This window comes from Tamandua tetradactyla, chromosome 2 (genome assembly GCF_023851605.1).
Source record: "Tamandua tetradactyla isolate mTamTet1 chromosome 2, mTamTet1.pri, whole genome shotgun sequence".
Lineage (NCBI taxonomy): Eukaryota > Metazoa > Chordata > Mammalia > Pilosa > Myrmecophagidae > Tamandua > Tamandua tetradactyla.
Genome location: NC_135328.1, coordinates 115,291,456 through 115,315,102, shown reverse-complemented (window position 1 = coordinate 115,315,102; position 23,647 = coordinate 115,291,456). Strand labels below are relative to the sequence as shown.

The 23,647-nt window shown below is 41.5% G+C and overlaps 1 protein-coding gene across 3 annotated transcripts in view; it reads left to right on the top strand.

The window, feature by feature from the left end:
• NTRK2 (neurotrophic receptor tyrosine kinase 2) overlaps nucleotides 1–23,647 on the top strand; it is a 371,375-nt gene that overhangs the window by 158,059 nt on the left and 189,669 nt on the right. The window lies entirely within an intron of this gene.

Genomic DNA, 23,647 nt, shown 5'->3' with positions numbered 1-23,647 from the left:
ATAACAACAACAAACCAAGTACATTCTGTGGGAAAGTCCATTGTTATTTTAAAAACTTGGAATGCTCCAGGTCCCATCAAGAGGGTATGTTCTGTGGTCTGCCCTTCCTTCTGAATTACTCTGTGGTCAAATGAATGTGATGACTTGTACTTTCATAGACAGCAGAGAAAAGAAGCTGAGTGGAGAGGAAGATACGATAACATGGAATAATGACTGTTAACCACAATCCCACATTTCATGCCCTTTTTTGTGTCCATCCCCAGGATCTCTTCCTCATATTTCCTTTTCAGAATATGACCTAAACTCTATAGGACCCCACTTCCAATTCACTGGAGCTTGCACTCCCCTTCTGACAAGCTTGAAGAGGTTTTGCTCCAAATGGAAGACTGGAAAAACCGAATGCAGTGTGACCCTAATGTTTTATCAAATCAACAACACTGATCTTTTTAGAACAGCCTCATGTTTAATATCGGTGACTTGTACTCTTTCTAAAGGTTTCTTCTACATCTGCTGAGCTAAGAATAGGGTTTGCCAGCCATGTGGAGATTGTATAACAGAAGGTTTGAAGTGGTAGGCACTGGGTCCAGACTATGAGGGTTTGAATCTCAACCATACTCACAAGCTCTCTTGGGAAAGCTGTTTCACCACTCCATCCCCATTTCCTTATTTGCAAAGTGTGATGGTGGTAATATTAAAGGTACCTGCCCCCTCGGGCTCTTCTGAGAGGTCAGTAGACGGTGCACATAAAATCCTTAGCACATTGCCTGGTACCTGGGGTGGCACTTGATTTGCACTATGGTTGCATGTGCCTGCAGACGGATCATAGACTCATATGCCAGTTGTGTGTATGTGTATAATGGTGTCCAAATGAAACGGAGCTTCACTCACTGGCTCTTCCTAATTGTGACCCAAGGGACCAAGGCTATCTGAGAGCTTTCTCTAGAGTTATCAGAATTCTGTCTTGGATCCCTCTCTCTGCCTAGGGGGTTCTTCCTCACTGATTCTACCTCGGATTAGAGTTTGGTAAAATAAAAGGATTTAATTGGTTTGGGCCTACATTATGATAGTTGAATGAGTTTAAATGATACTGTGTAATTGGAGACTTATGGAAGAAATAGCATCAAATAGTTTATTCCAAAGATGGTTGACCCCTTTTGTTCTCACTGTATTAATTCAGAATTTTCAGCCATATGCATGGGGTCTGGATTCATTTTGATTTTTGAGTTATCTATTAAAAGTCTTGGGCTAGCAATTTAAATACCTAACAAGTTGACCAAGAGACTGATTTAAAACGAAAGACTCATTCCTAGTTCCCTCAAGCCTTAAAAACAAGTGTTTACAGGCAATGAGCTACAAATAACCAGATCATTCTTTTCTGCTTACTGAGGTAGTTTCTCTTAATAGTCCTAGTAGAAACGCATGGTTGCCCTAGTTGGGGCTACTTCATGGTTGAACTCAATCAATTTAATTTCTTTTAAAATATTTTGCAAATAAAGCTTATTTCTTGGTGTTGAACCATTTTAAATTAACAGCAGTACATTTTACTGACCCTCAACTTAAGGCACTTTTACTGCTGTTCCCATCTTCTCCTACATATTTTAAAGCGAGATCTACCACGGGATTGAGGAGATAGTAACAGCTAGCAGGTACTGAGCTCTCATCCTGTGCAAGCACCATTTTAAGTGCTGCAGGTACTCAATCATGTTTTTCCCACAACCCCGTGAGGGAAGTGCTAATCTTATTCACATTTTGAAGATTAAGCAATTGAGGGACAGAGTGATTGAAGGACCTGCCCCAGGTAACCCAGCGAACAAGGGGTAAAAGCAGGATTTGAATTCAGCTGGTTATAGACCCGGTACTTCTTAATAACCAACTTATTTGGACTCCTGAGCAAAATCTGGGTCTAGGGTGAGGCAAGCGAGGCACTCACCATCAAGGTCATTCAAGTGCCCAGTGGTCACTCTTATCAACACTAACAGTTGGGCAAAGATTACTTGCAGCAAAGCAGGATTATAAAATTAATTTAAATCCCTGGGGAGGTGCCTGCCGGTCCCAGTAAGCCCTGTTATTTGTGCCACCAACAAAGCTCTTGCAGATCTTCACTTGCAAGTATGTGGCACGATGGTAAAATTGGCACACGCTTTTTAAATTTTACCTTATGAAACCGGGAAGTCTCATAAAGTGTGTAGTCAGTGCTGATTAGCTAATGAAAACCCAGAGCATGTTTTGATCGGTCCATGATGGATCTGTTGTTTTTTATTGTTCTAAAGTGAATTTTCTCATCAATCTTGAACTTCAGTACTTTCTGTGAATTTGGCGGCAGTCCTGACTCTCTGAGGAGTACTCTGGAAGGAAATCACCTTGGTGGGATTGGGGGATGGGGATTGGGGGTACAGAGGGAAGATATGTTTGCAGACGCATCCTTCCACCTCCATGAAGAGCATATAGATGTCGGAACAAAGTGGCTGAAAATGCCTGAAAGCCCCTGGCCTCTGAAATGCAAAGTGGAAGCCCAGCCTCTGAATACACAAGTCACTTCGACACTGGGGCCCCAAATGTCCCTCCTAGCAGTCAGTGAGTCAGTGATGGAAGAGACTGCCAAGGGCGCATGTTAATTTTCCAGTCATTTAGTCAAGTCCCATCTCACAGACCACCAGGCCCCGGGGCCTATGTTTGCTAAATTAAAATCTCTGCCAGACCATAAACTAATGAACAGCAATTCTCTTTCTCTCTTAAAAAAAAAGTCTTATTCTGTTTCAAAGGAGGAAAGTAGAAACCTCTTTTGTGTGTGTGTGTGTGTGTGTGTGTGTGGTTTTTTTTACCACCCTTGGATCTCTTTTTAATAATTCTTATCATGCAGTAATCCATCTTGCTGAAGCTTTAAATAAAAATGTCTGCAAAGACCATTTTGCTTTCAGGATCATATAATTCTGCTTCAGGTAAGTGCATGCCATTTTGCCTAAAGAAAGCCCCTGTAACCGGGGTGTGGAGTTGCCACCACTGTTTTACATTTTGGGAAAGTTCTGGGTTTTCATGGGAACTAGGACATAGCCTCAGTGGGTGCTTTAGGCTTTCTGAAGATTAATCTTTGGACAAGTTTTCTTCTCTGCACTCAATGCATCTCCCCCCACCCTCCTACCCCTGGATTGGGGGAGGGTACTTCACCCCTCTTCTCTAAGCATTGTGGAATGGAATGCCTTGTCCTATTTCAGGGCTGCTCTTCCTCCTGGATTTGACCAGTGGGGCTCACTGGCACTTCTGAGGTAGGAAGGAGAGTGGTCAGGTAAGTCTCCCTGTTCAGGGAGAAGGCACACCTCTCACCGGAGCTCAACCCTCCACCTCTGCAGTCCTGGGGGAAGGGAGGCCTTCCCTCGCTGGTTCCAGCTCTCACCAGACTTCAGGAACACTGTTTTCTCCACCAGTCCCATTAGCCCTAGAGGTGGCAATGGCTGCCCCTTCCCCATGTCGGGCTCAGAGCACGTCTCCACTTCTCTTTTGTCGCCTTAACCTCGCATCCCCCCGCCCCCCACTTCTTCCCTCCATCTGTCTCATTTAAACCATCCTGGGTGAGTTCATCTCCCTTGTCAGGATCCTAATAGAGACCTATACTGAAGTCTAATACTAGGGTCTTCACGTCGAGGCTATTCAAAAATCCAGCGAATGCTTATTGAAATCAGGGCCATGCATGGGAGATCCCGTTCTCTAGCCTTGGTGGTTTCATCCGTCCTTGACACAGGAGAAAACAAAGACTTAGAATCCAGTGACTTGTTCAAGGTCAAACAAACCAGATCTGGTGCACTATAAAATCCATGCCTCTGGGTCTGCTTCTCGGAGTAGAGCACTTAGCCTGGTCCACTTTGGGTGGTACCAGGGCTGGAAGTTCAGAAAAAATCTCTCAGACCTTTGCTATTTCTTTGGGTGGCTATAATTCTTCCTGACGTGGTACAGACCACGCAGAATTATCCCTGCCTTCCTTACATATTTTCTTTTTTTTTTTCTTCCCTTGCTCTTCCCTCTAGTCCACCTCGCACCTAATACAGACACAGATAAACATGGTGCTTCATTTCTTAATCTTCATCTATTAAAAATTTAAAGCCTGGTTCAATGGGATATGTGCTTAGGAGAGATGTGTGTGTGTGTGTGTGTATGAGAGAGAGAGACTGTGTGTTTTCTGCTAGTGCCTCTCTCTCTCTTCCTCTCTCCCTCCCCCCCTTGCTCTCTCTCTCTCACACGCACATGCACACACACACACACGCACATGCACACGCCCAGAATGAGAATGTTGACTAGTTTAAGCCTGGTTCGATTAAATGGGAATTCAATCCCACTACATTCCATTATCACCTCCCCAGTACTCATTATGCTTTAAGGCTCCAAGCTCCTTTTAAGAACTTTCAATGTTGTGTTTTTGCTTTTTATTTTCACTTCCTTATAGATAGCAAGAAGTTTTGCTGAGAAGAAATGATTACGAATCCCAAAAGGTTTGTGTTTTGTTCTGAACTCCAAGATGTAAGGATTGAGTGGATTTCAAACTTGGCCAAAATTCTGACTTGGCAAATGCTTCCATCTTTATTTATGACAGCTTGGAAACTTTCATTTTCTGGGGCTTATAAACGATGCTGCTGATTTCTTCTCCCTTTTCTCTTTTACTCTGAATTATGAAATAACCAGCCTGAAGGTTTCTTTTTAATGTTAACCCTCTTAGCAGAGGGACAGAGAGAGAGAGAAAATGATGATGTTCCTTCTTCTCCTGATTCTGAGACACATTTCATTTAGGCACATACTTTGCTTTTTCTGCCTTTCAACAGAACGAACATTTGGAAATGTTGAGGTTTTGGGTGTAGGGAATGATAGTCTTATGTCTGTCAGTGTGGTCACTTGGCCCCCTGCCCAACAGCTCCCAAGGTCTGCCAATCACATGCCCAAAGAGCAATTTAACACTTGGGATTCTGGAGCAAGCCAAATAACCCAAAAACATCTCAGAGACTTTTTCTTAGAGTATTTAGACTATTTCTGTGCATACACATTTTGTGTGGGTAGGCTGTGTTTCAGGGAATTTCTATATCATTTTCTTTGTAGAAAATTGTCAAAATGGAGGAGCTACTTATTGGAGTCCTTCTCCATCTCTTTCTCCTCCTCCTCCTCCTCCTTCTCTTTCTCTTTCTTAATTCTGTACTCAATTCCTTAAAGTCTGCTCATTTAAAATGATCTTCGCAGGTGCTTTTTTATTTTGAGTTCATGTGACCACACAGAAATTATATTGACGTGTATTTTGCCAAATGTAGGCAGGAGGAACTTTCACATGCAGAGTATGTCCTTTGAGAAGCTGCTACCAGAGTTAAAGGTGCCAGGATTTTAATGAGGGCAATCACTTGCATGGGGGCAGATGGGAAGGAAGCTGGAAGAAGCTGCAGATGCCCTCAGACCGCCGTGAGCGAATGAACGAGGAAAGGAAGAGGTGGGGGCAGCTTGGGCTGCCATTCATTCTGAGGAAGTTGTGGCAAGGCTGTTGGGAGTCTTTGAGCCAGATTTGGCCATCAGCATCAGAGGAGTTCCTTGCCTCCCAGTATGGGGCTGCCTTGTTCCTTCCACTCTCAATCATTGGTGCTGGGAGTAGCCCCTGGAAGCATGACCTCTGTAAAACAGGAGGTGATGGATTTCGGAGCATAGCAGCCAGGGCCCTTGGTCTATTATGCTTACAGCCATTCAGGGCACATGAGGTCCATTCTCGAGGCCATCATGAAACGGAAGCTGTTTTACCAGCTCTCTACTTACCTGATGTGCTGTCTGACCACTGCTGCCCACTCCCTCTATTATCCACCTGTGCTTGGCACTCTGAACACTCCTGGACAGACAGTTGCTTCCAGTGCTCAGGAAGAACTTTAGCTTCATTAAGAAGATCAGCTTCATAAATTAACCAGTTGCATAGGGTAAACAGGCTTCAGCCATAATCATTCTTTAAAATACACACACACACACACTGGGCAGGTCAACACTTCAAAATGTTTAAAATTTCATTTTGAAGCTGTAGCCATCCTTTTTTTTTTGGCAATAGACAAGAACATCTGAAACCGAGACCTGCTTTTGTTTTTCTTGCCTGCATGCTCAAACCACAAGTGATTTTATTTCATTTTGTGTTCCCTGTCAAACAAATTTCCTATCATGGCAGATCTCGTTATTGATTCATATTCTTTCAGAAGAGTGTTTATAGACGTGAACAGCAATACCTTGCCAGGCATGAGGAAAGAGTTGGAGTGGAACAGAGGGATGCATCCTCTTACCCAATTATTCACTCCCGCTCTCAGCTGCAGCGGCCCTGAAGTTGAATTGTTTTCAAGAAAAACGATGGCTTATTCAGATGCGACTGACTTTATTGAGTATTATCTATGCATTAGACCATCAGTTGGCAACCCAGATGACTGCAGAGACCAGACAGTTTCTGTAAGTGAGTGAGGTGGGCTAGTGGGGACTGACCCCACCGATGAGGCATTGTTGCCTCCTGCAGCAGCTGACCATTGCCAGGCCGGAATGCAAGCTCAGAAATTGCCAAATCTTATGATTTTTTTCAAGAAACAAGGAGAGATCTGGGTCCTTCTGTGAAATTACCCAGTTTTTAAATGTTGGCAGGGCCTGTACAAGTTTTAAAATTTCCACGAGCCAAACAAAGCATGTGTTTGCGCCAAATTTTGCTTGCCATGACCTTCGTGCTGGCGTTTCTGCTTGTCATTTTCAGATACGGTTCCTTTGCGAGGGCCTCGAGTTGATATTTGTCTTGGGCCTGTTTTCCCAGAAGCAGATTCTGCGATGGGGTTTCATATGCAAGTGATTTACTAAAGATGTGCTCCAGGGGGGCCTGGGAGGGGTGGGTAGGCCGCACAGAGAAGGGAGGAAGCTGTGCCAAGACTGATTGCAGGCAAAGTCTTGTGGAGGCAGCTTCAGCCTCCACTTTTTTAGGGGACATGGGAGTGCAAATTACCCCTCGGAGCTGCCCACCAGAGACTTGGGAGCTGGTCTCTCATATCCTCTGCATCCATTGGTCATTGGTAAAGGGTCTCAAGCCGGCCGAAGTGGGCTCCAGTAGCCCAAGGCTACTCCAGAAAAGAGTCACAGGTGCTGACTGCTGTCATGGGTGGGACCTGCAGTGAGAATGGATGACGGGGAAACTGGCCTAGTTCCATCACTTCTGCCACCAGGAAGCCATGACGTTTTTAAGGTCACACAGGAACTAAGAGGCACAGACAGGGTCAGAGTCTGACCTTGATCTTCTGACTCCATGTCTAGTATTTGGTGACACTATTTTCCAGCTGCTTCTTAGGGAGATTCGTGTGCAGAGTTCAGATAAATGTTAGATGCTGGCTTGTGGGTACACCAACCTCATTTACTAGCTCTCTTCTTCCTCTAGAGGCCTGTTCGGAGAAGGCTGGCACAGGTTGAGGGATGCTAGAAAGGGGTCTTGGAGCCGGCAATGGGCCAGACAGCTCTGAATGGGAGACCCCAAAAAAGTCTGAGACAACCCCCAGTTCTAAGGTCACCTCATTAAGTTTGGTGATTTCCTATCTGGGATGCAGTCAGTGATGCTGTATTCTCTGTGCCGCAAAGCTGAGTTCTGGGCCTGTAAGACCTGGTTGTACCGACACCCATGGCACAGACCTTTCCAGGAAATAGACCAGCAGCTAATGTATCTGTTGAAAGAGATCATCAGAAGCAGAGAGAAAAGGCTGGAGCTGCTAAATGGACATCTCTGGAGTTTGAGGGGCTCTCAGAGCAAGTAAGATCAGATTTTTTTTAAGCATTTGTTTTTGGCATATAACACACACACGGAAGAGCAATACATTTCAAACTACAGTTTAACAAGTAGTTATAGAGCAATTTCAAAGTATAGTATGGGTTACACTTCCACAATTTCAGGTATTTCCTTCTGGCTATTCTAAAACACTAGAAACTAAAAATGAAAATATCTAAATAATGATTCAGCCGTCGTAATCATTTGTTAAATCCCAACTTCTCTGTTCCAACTCCTCCCTCGCATTTGATCCTTCTCTCAATCTTCAGGGATACTTGAGCAATGAAGATTGGGATACTGACTTCTTCATGTCGAAAAGGGGGTGTCGACATTATGGGGTAGGGGAACGTAACTGGTCAATGTTCTGGGGGAGAGTGGTACCTCTAAATTTTAGGGCTTATCAGTCGCAGGAACAATGTGGAGGTCTTAAGTTTCTGAAAATTAAACTTAATAAATAAAACTTCTGTAGAGTCTTAGAGCCCTCAGTTTTCTTTCGGGTTTTCAGGAATACTGTTGATTGGGGCTTGGCATACCATGGCAATTTGCAATATCTGGCAGAAGCTTGCCTAAGAATAACCTCCAGAATGACTTCTATTTGAAAATTTTATCAGCCACTGGAATCTTCTTTTGTTACTTTTTTTTGCCCCTTTTGGTCAAGTAGGCATTCTCATTCCCACAATGCCAGGGCTAGGCTCATCCCTGGGAGTCATGTTCCACATCACCAGGGAGACCTACACCCCTGGCAGTCATGTCCCACATGATGGAGGAAGGTAATGAGTTTATTTTCAGTGTTTGGCTTAGAAAGAGAGAAGGCATATCTGTGCAACAAAAGAGTTTCTCTGCGGGTGACTCAGGCATGTTTACAAGTAGGCTTAGCTTCACCATTACGAAGAAGTTTCTAAAGTATACAATCAATGTCTTACAATGTCCTCACTTAGTTGTATAATGAAGATCAGATTGTTTTTTAACTGAACATACCACCTCTCCCATCTTCCCAGGTAACCCTTCTCCTATGTCCACTACTGCAGTCAGTGGCTTGCGCATCCTTCCAAACTTCTAGGCTAGCCAGGACAACTTCCTCTCCCTTACCTCCTAAATGTTATTCCCAAATCAAGCCAAATACGGCTCCTCAATATCTCTCAAATCTGTTCTGCTTTTTCCATTTCCACCACTTTGATATTCCTCCATGCCCTCTGTATTTTAGATGGACGAACTAGAATTCTAGTTACCTTTTCCTTTGTGCTTCTACCTATTGAGTCAGAAATTCTCTTCCCAAAATACAGATTTGAATTAACTAGTCCATCCTGTACACACAAACCTTTGGCAACTCACATGGCTAGATCAAGTCAAAGCTTTTCAAAATGACCTTCAAGCTCCAAGACATTCTCTCTCTAATCCACCTTTTCAGCCAAGCCTTCCCCACCCACCACCTCTGCTCCACTTTTCCAAGCTGCCCATTCCCATCTTGTTTGACCCTTTTCCTCCCACCATCTTGGATATCCATGTGTCAGTGTCCTCGTACCTAACTTATTGTGGATGTCGTACTTAATTTTAACTCTCTAAGTCTCAGATTTTTCTTTGATTAAGGCAAATATCTACCTTGTGGAGTGACTGTGACAGCTAAATGAGAAAAAAGTATGGCAATTCCCTAGGAAAGTGTGTGACATATTACAGGACTCAGTAAATGAAAGCAGTGGTCACAACAGCTTCATCTTTACTGCTATCCATATTTCAAGACCCAGCTCAGTTTCCCTTTGCCTTGAATTCCTCATGCAGAATTGATACTTTTTCTATACTCCTGTATTACTATCTCACCGTATTTGATTGTCTGGTGAAAAGAACCTATTTCTGCTTTAAATTGAATTGTCCGAAAGCATTGGGTCACATTTCATTCCTGTTTGAGGTAACTCATGCTTTCAAGGAAGCAATGAAATACACGCAATTCTCAGCTGAATTCACTCCTATTGGGATGTGAGAATGGTTTTGCATAAGGCTGTAGCAGCCCTCGGGCGAAAAGAGCCTGTGAGGTAAATGTCTAAGGATCCTAAAAGGGTCCTAGTCTTTCCCATGAACAGTGTAGGTGGAATTTTCTGGGAAACTTCTTTGATTTAAGACCCCGGAGTATGTTGAGAATAAAGTTTAGCTGAGAGGTTGGTAGCCTCATGGGGACTGCACATGGTGTGGGAAACAGGCAGATCTGTGTTCTGATCCCAGCTTGGCCAATGTTGTGTACCTATTCCTTAGCTTGTCTGCATCTCAGATTCTTTTTCTGTGATCTAGGAACCATAACTTCTACCCAAGGGGTTGTGAGAATTAGTTAAGAAAGTATAGATGTTCTGCATAGTAGAACTACAATATAATTATTGTTTTTATAGCAATTCCTACCATTCATTCATTCATTCATTCAACAAACATTTAAATTTTTGAACATCAAGGTGAAGGGGAGATATTACAGGGCCCTCAGCCCCATAAGCACTTAGGAGGGGTTCAGTGTTTGTTGAATAAATAAACAGATGTTCCTCTGTAGAGTCTTTAAGAAGTACTTGCTTTATTTCAAACACTTAGAAGAGGCTTTGGCAAGTTGTTTTATACAGCTTCCTGACTGCAGGATGAACCATGATGCCACACTTTCAAAGGAAACTCATATATTAGACATTTCTTAGGAATCCTTAAAGAATATCATTGACATTTTGCTTCAGTGGCCTGCATATGTGCCCATTAAAGTGGGTTCCATGGGGAACTCATATCAAGAGGCCATGCTTCCTTCATGGAAGGGCAGTAAAACTTATAGCATGGAGCTGAGTGGAAAACTCAAATGGCTTTAGGGACCAGGTAGGCAAGTGGGGTGGGGGACAGTCTGGCTGAGGAGCCCCCTGGAGAGGGTGTCTCTTATTTAAGGAGGTCAACGAGTCATCCTGCCCTTTACTGAGCACCTTGTACCTGCTTCCAAGGACTGTGATGACAGGGCCAAAGGCAAAGCCTTGTCCTCATGGAGCGTATGTTCTCTGAGCCCAGCCCCAGCTTCAGTTAACATATGGGAATCCAGGCCTACCTCTGCCAAATCATCTGAGTTTTAAAGAGGACAAGCCAAAATTTTGTATGCAACAGCCTGATTTTTTTTTAAAGTTGGCAAATGATTCACATTTTTAAAAGAACACCGTACAGGCCAGACAAAACGTCTCCCAACTCAATTTGGCTCCCGGTTTGCAACCCCTCGGGGTAGAATCTCATGACCTTTACCTTAAGAAACATTTTTCTAATGTCAGATATTAAAACCATTTCTTATTTTTCCCGAACTTATTGGAAGCTGCCAATGGTTACCGCTTGTTTTCTGTGTCCTTATGGGTTTAAAAATTCTTAGATGTTTCATCCCTGGATTTTGAGGGTAGCTAGTCCCACTCTTATCAGCTTTTCCTTTCTGATTCCATCTCCAAGCCTCTGGTCACTTTTTCTAGTTCTCTCAAGCTTCCAGAAAGGCTCTGAGCATTGTTATCTGCCACTCAGCATTTCGTCTCTATCCCAAACTTTTAACTAAATTACTTATAGATTAGGGCCTCCTATTTAAAAAAATATTTCTATTAGAAAAATTGTGGATATGCAGAAATATCATGCATAAAATACAGGATTCCCATATACCACCCTGTTGTTAACATCTTGCATTGGTGTGGTGCATTTGTTACAATTGTTGAAAGCACATTTTTTATAATTGTGCTATTAACTATATTCCATGATTTAACTTAGTGTTCACTGTATAGTGCAGTTTCATGGATTTTTAAGGCTTTTATCCTGTTACAATATATTTAATATAACATTTTCCCTTTTTAACCACAGTTAGATACACATTTCAGTGCTGTTAATTATGTTCAGTGTCATGACACCATCATCACCATCCATTACCAAAACATTTCTGTCGTTCCAAATAGGAGTGCCACACATTTTTGTGTGAGAAAGGTAAAAGTAAAAGAACACCGAAAACATCCCAGTCCCTAAATCCCCTCTTCTTTGTTTGGTTTCTTTGTCTGTTTCTTCTTCCTCATCTGTCCTTACACTGGATAAAGGGAGTGTCAGTTACAAGGCTTTCACAATCACACAAACAGACCTTAAAAGCTCTATAGTTATTCAGTCATTTCCAAGAATCAAGGTTATTGGATTATAGTTCAGCAGTTTCTAATATTCCCTTCTAGTTCCTCCAATACACCAAAAACTGAAAAGGGATATTTATATACTGCATAAGAATAACCTCCAGGATGACCACTCGACTCTGAAATCTCTCAGCCGCTGAAACTTTATTTTGTTTCATTTCTCTTCCCCTTATTGGTCAAGAAGGCTTTCTCCATTCCACAATGCCAGGGCCTGGATCATCCCAGGGGTCCTGTCCCACATCGCCAGGGAGATTTACACTGCTGGGTGTCATGTCCTATGCAGTGACGGGGTCAGTGGGTCCGCCTGCTGAGTTCACTTAGAGAGAGAGGCCACATGTGAGCAGCAAAAGAGGTTCTCTGGGAATGACTCTTAGGGCCTGCTTTTAAGCCTCCCTTTCTGACTTTGCCATCCCAATTTTCACAGCCTTTGAGTCACACTGACTCTGAACCTTAAGTGTGATATTAATTTCTCTCAAAGGGACATGGATTTAATAGATTTTTTTAATTAACATTTTGCAAAATTGGAGCTGTCAGGCTTTATGGCAGACTGATACAAATGTCTATAATTACATTTTTGGCACGACATCTTGGGAATAGTCTGGAAATGTTTGTTTTAACCCCTTCCTGAAACATTCTGATTTATGGGCAGGGCTTCTTTATGCACACCTCTTACAGGCCCGGTTGTCATGACGACGCAGGGCATCATTTGTCAAAGAGCTATAACTTCATTCTACGTTGCAGCTAAAAATGTACCTTTTAGGATTTATTCTCATGAAAAGGAAAGTTTGCATTTCTATGGATATGCTGCTTCTCCCTAATTCTGTCTTTAAGGAGATTCAGGCTTCAGGTGAAGTTTTCCTAAAGAATAAGACAAACCTTCCACTTTTCCTCTCCCCCACCATGGAAAAATGAATTCTTTTTCCATCCCAAAGAGATATCAAATGGACTCGCTAATAACAAAATTAAATAAATAAATAAAATACGAAATTATCCCCCACGTGTCTCTAAATATGATTTTTATTTCTTAAAAAAGTGTGAAATGAAATTTTTGTATTGGTTAAATTTTTTTCAGCTAATAATTTTTTTTCAGCTAATGATAAAGTACAAAAAAAGAGGAGAAAGAAAATGTTCACAAACCTCTCCTACAAGCTAGAAAAAAGTGAAATACTTAGATAGCTTGTGTGATCTGGGATTCGGGGATTACAGACTCGACGCCCATCCTCAAGACCAGACAGATATAGCAAGGAGTGAGGCAAATCCTCGGGAACAGTGTCAAGTGGGAAGCTGCTTACCTGTGCAGAGGAGAGTCCTGTATGGGATCTGCCATCTGGTGCCATGCAGAAAAGCGGTCCCTATTGTCCAGAATTTTCGTTTCATTTTATTTTTTTAAAAGATTTTCATATAAAATTTTCTGCTTTTAAGATGTTGGCAGGTAATGTAAAAAAAAAAAAAAAGAAAGAAAGAAAAAAAGCAAAACATATCTGATGTCAAGTTCACCCTAAGGACGCCCAGATGCAATTTCTGCTCTAAGCACCACACACAGCAGTTCAAAACGTCTTTGTTTACTCTGAATGACTAATCAATTATTTTGCTCTCTAGTTCTTTCCAGGGTCTGCTTTGTTAAATATTTTGGGTGCTGGCATCACTGGAGGTGATGTCCCACCCACTTATATCCTTTGGTAGCTGTAGGGTGAGAGAAATTTGGCCAGAAGGCTGAGTCTCACTGTCTCGCAAGCGTGCCTTCCCTGACACTTAGATAGATGGCATGGTCGTCAGGCGCCTTCTGGAATTGTTTACGGATTTATGATGCTCAGTTTTCATCCTTGATGGATGGCATAGCTTAATCCTCTTTACTTAGCCCCATATTTTTTCTTTTGCAATGGGAATTCCTGGATGGCTGCTGCCTTTCCACAAGAGATAGCAAGGACGTCCCCCCTCCCTGGATTTGAGGGTGTTTTGTTTCTGATCTATCAGTGAGGGTAAAAGTAATAATTCTTGGGAATATATCACCATAAACATCTGGTGTCAAGTTGCTCCGTGGCTGCTCTGGTACAAGTGTGGTTCAGGAAACACCCGCCCCAAAGAGGCATGCATTTGTCACCTAGCCTGCTGGCAGCTAGATTTAAGACACCTTGGGATTCATGTAAAATTATTCCAAATGTTGAAACTTCACATGACTCTAGCAATAGGAGCAAGTTAGAGGATGCTAAGTGCCATTGGGACCTTCTGGGATCTGGTACTTTGGAACCCTCCAGGATCTAATCTTTTCCCACCTTTCCTAATTCCCATGATGACTTTTGCGTATTCCAGACCAGACCTTTCCTGAGAATCCTGGCCAGTCACTGGTGACCTGTGTGCTCTGTGCACAGTTTCTATGCCTGAATGCTTCCACACCATCTCTCCTCCTCTAAACCCACATGGGGATGTATGGAGCCTTAGGGAAGTTCAAAGTTTTGCAACATTGTTTAGAAGTTTGATAGTAACAGTCCTGTAAATAAGTAACTCTTGGAAGTTGGTACAAGGTGGGAGCTGGTTGTCACTTTCTTTCTCCTTCACATGCTTTACTGAGTAACCTGTTTTTGTTGTTGTTGTTGTTTTTATCTTTTTATTCTGTTTTTGTTTTGTTCTTATCTTTGGGTTGTTCTTAGCCTTAAGAAAAAAAGAATTTATTATCAATAATAATAAAAAAATATACTAATACCCTGTATCAGATAGGCACAGTTTAATTTCTAAATATTTTCTAAATATTTAATGATAAATATTATTTAGAAATAAGTAATTTCTAAATATTTAATTTCTAAATATTTTCTCAATATTGAAGAAAAATAGTTTTGAAATAAATGTACAATGATAATAAGCTAATTCTGATGCTCATGTTCTGTTTAATTCCTTTCCCAAGTGATTTTGAAAATAATACCAATATTGTTTTTTTAAATATAGACAATTACAAAGAAATAAAAATTTCCTACAATTCTGAAATCCAGAAACATTTTACTGATTTTCCCAAGTACTTTTTTAGGTATATATTATAATGTGTTTGAAATAATATTGTGTGTGTACATGTTTATATAATTTCCTATTATAAGCACAGAACAGTATATTATAGGTATTTATCAATGAAATTATTATAAGCACAGAACAGTAAATATTATAAGTATTTATCAATGAAATTAACATTTCTCAAAAGTTCTTGACTCCATAGTATTTCGTTCTGTGGATAAACCATAATGTATTTAATAATTTCTTAGTAAGTGTCACACACAAGAATCAAACTAGTTCTCCTGTCTTCGAAGTCTCTACCCTTAACTGTTCTTTGGGTTCTGTTGCCCTAAGGGAAAGAAGTGAGTCACCACTTCCGGGTCTATGCCAAGAGAAGGATAATAAACAAATATAATGCATGGCCAGCGCAGGTGGTCACGGGATGTCAATAAATTTAAGAGATTACCAACATCCTCTTTCTTCAGTGAATAGCTGAGTAGGTTTAGGTCCTTGGTTCAAATATGAGTCTCTAGAAATGCAAGATATAGTCACTTAAGCAGGACGATCTTTAAAAGTCTCAGAAAATGGAGTTTGTTTATAATTATTCTTAGCAAGACCCTCATCACCTCCAAAAGAATTCAGAAATTGCATTTGTTGCTGTGGCTGGAAAATTCAGTTGCTTTAGAAATGCAAAGAGGTGTTAGATTTGTGCTGACCTTCAAAGTACGGAATTCCATGAACCTCAGTGCTCCGTTTTCTAATCTTGTTACCTTGATGGTTTTTTTTCGTCTTGTCCTCTTTGTAACACAGTGGACTTCATTGATTCTTAATAAGTCGTAGGCTTGAGACACTATTAAACTATCATATTTAATTTGATATGAAGCATTTGACACCCACACAATGATGCTGAGTGTTTTAAGGGGATACAAGCATATGGGGACATACCTTCAGTTGGTTTTCACAAGGAGTTTAAAATAAGTTTACCAAAAACCATAACAAGGAAGAGGAGGATAAGTACCATTAAAAAGGTTTAAAGAGCCGTGGGGGTACAATGAATAAACAAAAAAATCTCTTGCTGTGGAGTCCAACAGAAGGATTCCTGGGGAAGCTGGCATTCCTGCCAGCCCTGGGAGGCTGGGTAAAATGTAGAGGAGCAAAGACGGAGGCAAGTGACGACCTGGGTGACATATGAGGATGAAAGGGTGCAGAAGTAGCAAGGTCTCAGTGTGGTCCCATGAGAAGGTATTCTTCCTGCATGTGGTAAAAACAACAACAACAAAACACCACGTTAGTGTTACTCCTTGCTGATGCCCTACCCAGCCTTGGCGGAGATGGAAACCCTCAGATAATTGCCAGGATGAACCAGCTGCAGAAATACGAAGAGGGCTCGCCTTCTAGTTCCTTTCACTGATTTTAAGTGGCTTGGTATAATTTGCTAGAATGCACTTCCCAGAAGCATACCAAAACTGTCCGTGTTTGAAATGGTGGAAGGGAGGGGGCCGGGTGGGGAGCAGGGGTCTGCATGCTCCAAAATCTCCTTACGTGGTTCTGATACACACAGAAGATCAAGAGCTGTGGTTCAGTGAAATGATTCTCAGCTTTGGATGCATGTCAGAATTCCCTGGCAATGCCTGTGCCTGGGATCCATACTGGATTAACTAAATAAGATTATGTGGGGATAGGGGTGAGGCATCAGTCGCTTTTTAATATTCTTCTCATGACTCTAAGGCACAGCCAAGTTTGAGACCAGCTGGCATTGGAAAAGACTAGCCTTGTGTTTTTGGTGTTTTTCATTAAAAAAAAAAAAAGGAAATAGTCACTCCTGTAGATATTATAATGCATGCCGGTTTGTGGCTATATGCTGGGGTGGTTTCCCTGTTTAACGAGATCAGGTAACCCACTCAGGTCGTACTACTGTGGTTCTCACCTGGGGAGCTTTGGGAAATCCCCATGCTTATACTACATCCAGGACCAATCTAATGACGATTTGTTGGGGACAGGACCTTGGTCTTGATGGCTTTAAAACTCCCCTAGTGATTCCGATGTGTAGTCAGTGTTGAGATCAGCAGGAGAATGCCCACGTGAGAATGGAAAGCAGTATAACTCCTTGGCTCAGCTCACTGCAGATTCACGTTCCATTGGGCAGCTCACTGCAGCCGCCAAGGCCCCCTCTGAGTGTGGATTATACTCTCATCTCCCTGAAATTATATCCCAGCCAGGAGAGGTTGAAGTTTTCATCCAAAATTCTATGAAATGTGGAGGTGCGAGGATAGTTTAGTGATATTCCCGGCCCATGCACTTCCCAAACGAATAAACAAAAATTCAACTAATGGTGCTGCAATAATAATAATTCTTTCAGCACATGCAGAAAGAATGAACTGTGACCCCACCATACAGCCTACAAAAAAAAAAAAATCTGTGAGATGTAAAGGGAAACCCTATCGATAAGTTTTCCAGATTTAGCAAATAAAAATACACATCATCCAGTTCAATTTTAATTCCTCATAAACAATAAATGATTGTTTTAGAATAATTATGTCCAATGCAATATTTGGGACATACTTACACATGCAAAATTATTGCTTGTGTATCTGAAATTCGAATTTAACTGGACATCCTGCATTTTATCTGAGGACTGTACATATAAATGAAATTAGAGCAAATCAGAATGACTTCAAAATGACAAATTCCTGGTTCTGCAGTTGATACTAAATCTCCAAGCTTGCTGGCCTGTGCCACCCTGGAGTGTGCTCCCAGGGTAACTTGGTATGTGCCCTAGTGATTTATTACCTCCTCATTGTATCTATGTTCACAAGAAAGCAGCAACTTCCTATGCCATCAGACCCCTAATCATACTTTCCTCTTAATGATCAAAGTCAAACTTCTAGGAACCCTTTGGGTTGTCCTACTCACTTTCAGTTTCTGATCTGAGGGATGGTCTCATGCTGAGCCAATTTCCCAGTTGACCTCATCTTTCCCTGCCCACCTTTTGAGCCAACAACTAACAGGACATCACACACAGCCCTTCCTCACTTCCAGGGCTGGCTTCATGGGCAAGTGGCCCATGCTAACCACGGGGGGCCCCTTGCTTTAGAAGAGCCATGCACTGGGTTTAATGCTCTACTGTCAATGTTTTGAAATTAATTTACAAACAAGGGATACTGTATTTTCATTTTGCAGTGGGCTCCACAAATCAGGTAGTCAGTCCTGCTAATATTACAAAATATGTGCAAAATAGACTAAAAGCAGTAGCCTTCTAGCACAGGCCATAATTTACATCCTCTGTAGTGTGCACAGTTCTGGCCTTCTCTTTTAGGTAAGTGAAATTTCTTTGTCAGGGAAAACCTACCACGACTGCTTGTGCATTCTTTTCCACTGTCCCTGGCATACCTGCCTTAATGAAGGCTTCCACAACATAAACGCAGGTCTTTTATCCAGGAGCTAGAATTAACCTACATATTTTTTCCAACATACCTTTCTTTTAGCAGGGCATTTGGCAGCTGTCACTATTCATCAGACAGCAGTTATTGAGTACCTGGCCCCGTGCAAGGCCCCTTTCACCGCTCGCACCCATCATCATTATCGATCTTTACCGAGTATGGATGCGGTGGCCATTTGTGCATGACCCTGCCCCACACTGGGGTGTGAGCTAAGCTAGATTTTATCGGTGAATCCGGCCTTGACTTTGAAAGGCTCTCATTGCTGCCTTTGGAACAGAGAGTTCTTCCACATCAAAGAAGAGTGTGACCCCCAGGGACTAGATCCACGGGGGGCCAGTTTTCTGGGATCTGCTGCTATGAGATTCAGACAGAGATAGTAAAAAAAAATGCAAGAATCCAAAGATGGCTCACTGAGTCGTTTGGAAATCGAAGCTGCTCCTTCCCCACCTTCTCGGCGGTAGTTTGTGGTGAAAACATGCAGTCGGCCCTCTCCATCCTTGGGGAGGCTAGCTCTGTGGGGATGGCAACAGAAGGCTGGCCCAGGGAAGCCAGCTGATGGGACTATTCTGAAATAATCAAGTGAAAGGATTTTGAAGTACATCATCTGCAAAAGTAATGTGCATCCTTGCTCTTCTTATTTATGGCTCATAGGACTTCTTTGAGGGAGTTATATCTCTCCTTGCAATGCCAACAAATCTGAATCTAATATAAAACTCAAAACAGTCGACAAGAAAAAACAAAACAAAACAAAAAAACAGCTCCAGAAACTCTCCAGTAACCCTTGCAGTTGAAGCGCGAGATGGGATTCAATAGTCCGGTTTGTGGTCTTCTGCCCAGGCAGAGTGTTGGATGACACTGCAGCTAGGGGCCTTCTGAGCGGACTCTACAGAGAAACAGAGCTCCTTATCATTTGCGCAAATGCCAGAGTTCTTTACTTTTCTAAAATGTTTTGAGCTAGCCTTATGATAGAAGTAAAATCCTTAAAATGTGTGGGCATAGAACAGTGACTTTTTGGATCTTTAAGTCCAAACGTATTGAATAGGCTTGCAATCATTTCCAGGAATGCAGAAATGCAAAGTCTAGGAAGTTTTCCTTATATTCCACACTGCCCATTTGCCCAGGCTTGATAGAAAAGGATGGCCTTGTGGGCAACGGTGTTTTCTGAAAGAAATAGCCCTGCCGGGGATTGAAATCTCTTGTACCCAGGAGGATGCTCTTCAATTGAATTAAGTGGAGTGGAATGATTATTAGGAACCCACCAGGTATTTGGAGGCATGTGAGTTGTTCTGGGGGCATGTGCCCTGCAAAAACAAACAAACAGGCAAAAAAGAGTCCTTTAAGGAACTTGCATACCAATTGAGGACACATTTATTGCACTATTTAGATTATACTAGAATGGAATGTTACTCTCTTTTAGTAAACTAATATTACCAAATATCATATAGGGCCACACTTTCTTATCCTAAACACCTGGAACCAGATGCTTTGGATTTGGGGAATGGGGGAGTTTAGAAATGTAGTGCAGTTCATGGAGTGAACCCCATTAATGACTCCAATGGGATCTGGAGCAGTTCTCTGGAACTGTACTCGCTGACACTTCTGCAGTGAATCTGAAGGCTATGCACACCTACCGTAAGTTTACAACTAGCCTCACAGAGCCCAGGTCAGGTTTGATCACGAGATGAGTTAAGCTTTGGGTTTTCAGAATGTTTTGGGTTTCTGAAGCGCAGGTGATGGATTGGGAGCTCATGCTAGAGTATAGTATGGGACAGTATAATCTACCATTATATGAGAGTACACCATAATGGGAGTTCTATGAGGGCAATGTTATTTCCCAAATACTGAGAACAAGTAGGCATAGTGAGTCCTGTTTTATAAATGCAGGAACTGTTTCTGAGCAAATTTCAGGCTACCCTGGCGGCAGGTGATACAGCTGTGATTCAGACGGGGGGTGGGTAGGATGGTTTTGCAGTTAGAGCCATAAGTCCTGGGTCAGGCTAGGAGGGGACCAAGTCCCAGTCCTGCCTTTCACTGGCCATGTGCACCTGCCCAAATGGTTTGACTCCTCTGTGACTCCATTGTCTCAAAAGTAAAGGAAATAATAGTGAGACCAATCTCATGGGATTGTTCACAGGAACAATGCATGAAGGAATAAAAAGTGCTTAGAAAGTGTGCCTGGCTCTTTCTAACCTTCCTTTTAATGTTAGTTAAATCTGAGGCATTGGAGTGAGGTGCCTTGGCAAGGAATTTTGTCAAATGGACCCCAGAGGGCTTTTAGACATAAAAAAAACCCCATCGGATTGTCCTATGAATGCAAACATTAAATTTCAGGGGAAAATAACTAATCAAACACAGCCTAATAATAGAAGAATAACAACATGATACTATGATGAAGTAAGAATCTAGGGTCTATTATCTAAGTCACAGAAGAAGATTTGTTTGGTTGTCTCCATTTGTCTTTAGGTATCGATAAGATGGAACAACTTGTTTCATAAAATTAGCAGAAGGAAAATAGAAGATTGGCCTTGTTTTCATGATAAAGATTATACATCTTATACCAAGTGTCACCATCTTACTGAATGGTGACATTTTAGATGTTTTCCTATTAAAAGATCTGAATTAAAATTCAAATCACAATTATTGTAATGTTCTGGAGATTCTAGCTCATGGAATAAGAGATAAAATGGATAGAAGAGGTTCATAAATAGAAAGTCAAATGTAATAGTACTTGTAGCTAATACAGTGGCTTAGAAAACTGTGGAGAACCAGCTTACAAATCTAATGCTGACTCTAAAGGTTCTGTAGCCTGACTGGGATACCAGACATTAAAGCACCACCTAGTACCTTCCCCATATGTCGGTGAGCATAATATTAGACAGCGTAATGGAAGAAAAAAATCCAAACCCTCATTCAGAGTGGGAAATAACAGTAGTAACAACAACTTCAGTACATCCAGAACAAAAAAGGAGCAGAGATGGGAAGGAAGCTATGTGTACAGATTGTTCTTCTCAACACAATATATAATAGCAAAAGAAAAAAGGAAAATGTAACTGCTCAGCAATATGAAAATGATTACTTGAACAATGGCAAAATGGCACAGAGAATAAAATAATGTATATGCTTACAATAAAATGATAAATAAAAAGTACAGATGATTAAACTATATTCAGTATGTATTTGAAATGCATTGATTCCACACATATTTTCCTTAAGGAAAAAGGACTGGAAATAAAAGCATCTGCATGTTATTAATTATCAGAGATGGGATTAAAGCAATTTTTATTTCTTTTTCATACTTTCTATATTTTTCACATTTTCTTCAAAAAGCATGCACAAGTTGCATAATGTAAGAGAGTTATTCAAAAACATTTAAGGAAAAAAATGCCAGAGAAGTGAATTTACCTACCTACTATTACTTTTCTTCCTATAGAATATATACCATTTTATGAACTTTTATTGCTGAAATATAATTTTAAAATATCATTATTGATTCAAAATAGAGCAATCTAGTCTTTAAAATATAGTACAACACTTGGTAGCATCTGTTTCCTTGATTAAAAATAGTTGAATTCCTGTCTGGAAGAAAGACAATGATTTTTTCCCTGAAATCTTGCTATGAGTCTTGGATTCATTTTCTGGAACAGAAGAAATGCTAAGACGTTCAGCAAGACCCTGGAAGGTGAAGCATCCGTTTCGTTACTTCTCTGAAAAATAAATTACCTCATTCTCTCGATTACCGTAGTAATTAACGCACACATTCACACTGATTCTGAACACTGCTATGTATTATTTATTACTATCCATTTGTGGTTTAGTGGTCAACCTAATGGATGACTTTGTCACAGTTTGTGTGTGTGTGAAACACTGAGGTTGTTCTCATCTGCTCTTGTGTTAATTTCTCACCAGAATGGTAAAAATATGCTTTTTAATCTGAAATAATATAGACCAGAGGTTAATACAAATTTTAATTTTGATTTTTCATCAGCATCTACCTTATTCACTCTGATCAATATGTGATATTGGCCAATTGCACATGAACCTGCCCAGTTCCTTGAACAAGAGCTTAGCTTCTAATAGCTCTGTTCATGAGATGCTTGTGGACTGGATGGAAATGAAAATAAAACACCTGGGGCTTTAAAGCTTTTGCTGCGTGCCTGGCCCTGTGCTGAGTTTGGCCTGGGGTTATTTTTTAGGATGCAGAGCTGTTTTCAGAGCCTCCAACAAGTACAGAGCAGCCTGTGTATTCTGAGGGTCAGGCCATAGTGCTGGTGGTTTTTTTCCACTTTACTGCCCGCGAGTAATGCCTTTCTCCCTAATCCCTGCAAACAGGCAACGTGTAAAGCTGCCAGCATGTCGAGTGTGTCTGCAAAATGCGGACAGATTGCTGCTCTTTATTAGAGGCATGGATGAAGGACTTGGACTTGGGAAGCACTGAAACTGGAGGGTCTTGGGTTTGTTTGCTACTTTTTCTCAAACTCAACTTTTCAGAAATAGGTTAAGTGGTGCATTTTGTGACCAACATCCCTCCCTTCATCCCTCTCTCCTTCCTTTCTTCCCTCCCTCCCTCCATTCCTTCAAAAGGTCTTAGAAATTAAATATGATTTATTTATTGGTTATTCTTACTGATTAGGAAAAATACCCAGCACGCTCTTCCTAAGTTTGGTCCGGTGTCAGGAAGGTATCCTCTGTCCTGCCATAGTCACTGTCTCCAATGGGTACACCCCTGGCCTTGTCACCCTTCTCTGTATTTGACCACCCCCATCCTTGTTGCTACCAGACATACTATGGATTTCCTTTTGTTGTTGTCATTTACTGTCTTTGTCCTCTTACCCCCTACCCAAATGTAAGCTTCATTAATAGCTCACTTGCTTTAAAATACTTTGTTGTAATAAATAGTCATGGAATAAATGAATGTCCCAGGTTGAATCTGGGGCATAGCAATGCCCAGTACTATGAAATGGAAGCATTCCACTGAATAGCAAAATAATGGCCCAGGTATTTCTCTGTGTTCAGATATGCTATATCTTATAGATGAAACATTGAAGTGATAGGCAGAATTCTTATCCTTTCCCCAGAAGTTTGATGACACAACCAATGTGGGTGACTCTGAGATCTTTTCTAATCCCCTGTTTTCATTGCCAGCCAGCCTTGCATGCCATTACAGCTCTAAAACACAGTAAAAGACTAGTGTTAGTCTGCCTCTGTGCTTATTTGGAGTGTAGCTATGTTCCATGTAGAGATGCTCTTGGCCTCTTCAACAGCAGTGGCCTCTTTACCCACTACCCTTGTGATCATTATCCCCA